This window comes from Octopus bimaculoides, chromosome 9, assembly GCF_001194135.2.
Source record: "Octopus bimaculoides isolate UCB-OBI-ISO-001 chromosome 9, ASM119413v2, whole genome shotgun sequence".
In the NCBI taxonomy this organism is placed as follows: Eukaryota; Metazoa; Mollusca; class Cephalopoda; order Octopoda; family Octopodidae; genus Octopus; species Octopus bimaculoides.
Window position 1 is genome coordinate 9,731,506 of NC_068989.1, and position 3,113 is coordinate 9,734,618.

The 3,113-nt window shown below is 38.9% G+C and overlaps 1 protein-coding gene and 1 non-coding gene across 6 annotated transcripts in view; one reads left to right on the top strand and one right to left on the bottom strand.

Annotated features, from left to right (window-relative positions):
- LOC106878283 (serine/threonine-protein kinase mig-15-like) overlaps nt 1-3,113 on the bottom strand; it is a 281,927-nt gene that overhangs the window by 111,435 nt on the left and 167,379 nt on the right. The window lies entirely within an intron of this gene.
- Nucleotides 1,039-1,110, top strand: Trnac-gca (transfer RNA cysteine (anticodon GCA)). The gene has a single exon. It is a non-coding gene; the product is annotated as a tRNA-Cys (tRNA).

A 3,113-nucleotide genomic window follows, 5' to 3' on the forward strand; every position in this document is an offset into this window, starting at 1 on the left:
AAAAAATCCAAATGGAATAGCCAAAGAACCAACCACTAGATCAACACTAACCCACAGAGGGGACAAGTTAGCTTTTGACGGAAGGCTGGAAATGCCTGGGCAGGTTTGCAAGGTGTTTACATTCTTACCCAAATAATGCCAGCATGCATCTAAGATGACATTCCAGTCCTCCACAAGCATTAATGAGTGGAAACTCCAAGAATGCTTTGATATATCTGAAGAATTCCAGTCCTGATGAACTGTAGCCCTTGATATAATTGAAGAACTCCAGCCCTTGAGATATCTGAAGAACTCATGGCCCTTCCTCTGGCCCAAGTCAGGAGACGTAGATGGTTACAAGTCAGAAGGTACAGTCTTTGGTGCTGTTCATGTCCCAATTCTTCACCTTACAATCATCCATACCTGAAGATCCAGATCTTTCCTAAATAACACTACACTACCACCTTGCTGAATCCAGATTGACTGAAAAGGTCAATAATCTTATAGTCATTAAGAAGAAGCACAAGTTTACTGTGTGAAAGAAATTCTGGTCTCACTGAAGGTCACCAAATTCAAATACAGTGTTCTGACATCGCTAAGCATGTGACCTTTCCACAGACTACATGCATTTACAGAACTGATTCTTAATATGGCCATGTTGGGCAGAGAAATAGCAAGAAACTTACCTTGCTCTCAAATAACAACAGGTAATCCAGGGAGAGTTTCTTTGAAAAGCCCCTCCAGAAAGTTATTATCCACTCTAAGTTGGAACAAATTCTCACATCACATGGCAAATCTTTTCTGATAGCCAAATAGACTTTTGATGACGTTTTCAGCAACTTCTATTTTGCTAGTGTTTTTGTGAGATGAGCTCCTATCATTTGTTCACACATACACACACACACACATGTTACGTACTTCATCAACTCAATGCTGCTCCTATTCACAACAGTAAAGTTGAAAAGGAGGGCTTTTGTGTTTGGTTATTGGCATTACACAGTTGTCGTTGGATTTGCTGCTACTTTTCATGAGGTGATTGTTGTGTTTGTATTTTTACTGGGGAGTATAGCTCAGTGGTAGAGCATTCGACTGCAGATCGAGAGGTCCCCGGTTCATTCCCAGGTGTCCCCTTTAAAAAATTTTCATTTTCAAAGATTTTTTTATAGGTGCAGGAGTGGCTGTGTGGTAAGTAGCTTGCTTAACAACCACATGGTTCCAGGTTCATTCCCACTGCGTGGCACCTTAGGCAAGTGTCTTCTACTATAGCCTCACACCAACCAAAGCCTTGTGAGTGGATTTGGTAGACGGAAACTGAAAGAAGCCTGTCATATATATGTATATATATGTACATGTGTGTGTATATATATTTGTGTATCTGTGTTTGTCCCCCCAATATCACTTGACAACCAATGCTGGTGTGTTTACGTTCCCGTAACTTAGCGGTTAGGCAAAAGAGACTGATAGAATAAGTACCAAGCTTACAAAGAATAAATCCTGGGGTCGATTTGCTCGACTAAAGGCGGTGCTCCAGCATGGCCACAGTCAAATGACTAAAACAAGTAAAAGAGTAATAACTTTTATTTTTTTGGCTAGTGTGGTCAATGGTTTCGCTATTGTTATTCTTCTTCTTGCTGTTGGCATTTCTTTAGCTGTTGTGGCTGCAGTTATTGTTGTACTCTGTGAGTTTAACCCTTATTTTTTTTTTTATTCTGTTGATAAGCAGATGTTTGGTGGATTCTTCAAAATCAGGATCTCCATACCCATTTCAGACGAGTTTTATTCTTTCTGTTTTTCTTCCCCTGACAGTACTTCTTCCAATCGAAGAATATTACTTGTTGTTCACTTCTGATGGCACATTTAATGCCTTTATAACTCACCAGGTGGAAGGTGTTTGGCCAAAACTACTAAATTGTTAACACTACTGTACTAGCTTGATACTCACTGAGTGCTTTGTCAGTGTTTATACTCATTTTCATTGGCTGAGTAGACTGAAACAATGTGAGGCAGAGTGCTGTGTCAGAAAATAAAACATATCTGAACTGGGAATTGAACTCAAAACTTTATGATCAAAAGCCCAGTTGTTTAACCACTAGGCCATGGTTCTTCAGATTTTAGTTAGAGATTTACGCTCAATTTTCTGTGCTATATAGGGATGAATTTATTTTGTTTTCACATGCTAATTTGCATATCTACGTTTTGGCACAGGCATGTCTGTGTGGATCTCGACCATATGGTTTCAAGATCAGTTCCCCTGCATGGCACTCTGAGCAAGTGTCTTCTACTACAGCCCTGGGCCAACCAAAGCTTTGTGAGTGGATTTGGTGGGTGGAAACTGAAAGAAGCCTGTCAATATATTTATGTATGCATGTGTATGTGTGTTTGTGTGTGAGTGAGTGAGTGTATATATGTTTGTATCTCCTAACCCTCACATCTTGTAATTGTTGCAAACAAATGACATTCATGCCCAATATACTGCAAAAACATGTCAGGCCATAACTCGGAAACCAGATATTAAAGGTTGGTGACAGGAAAGGCATCAAGAAGTAAGAAATCTGCCTCAATAAACTCTGCCTGACCCAGGTAAGCATGGAAAATTGCATGTTAAATGATGATAATGATAATGATGCACACATTTGCATATTTACACCAGAAAATTCTAAGCCTGTCGTTATTTAAACCCAAGTCAGCTCTAACCAAGTCGACTTACCTAAGACCAGAAGTCATTCCAGCAGCATCTTTTGCTAATATTTTTCAGACACAGTGTAGCACGGATTATATTATGTAATGTTCCCCATTTTAAGATGGTAGGGTGTGATTTGATGTCGAATGACCAAATAAAAGATATTGCACAGGGCTCGGTTTCTTTCTTCTTTTTTTTTCCGTTTTTGTTTTATTTAATGCTACATGTCCTCCCCCCGCCACCTTTTATTATTGCTAACCATTCAAATGTGAACCGGGATCTGCTAGTGTATGTAGTTACCAACCAGATGAATGAAGTGAAGCAAAAAGATTAATGTGAGTTGATTCCGGGTAAGAAACTAATCACACCATAGAAATTATTGAAGCAGCTTCTTAACCAATAAGTCACTATGTGTGTGAGTATATATATATATTATATATATATATATATATAT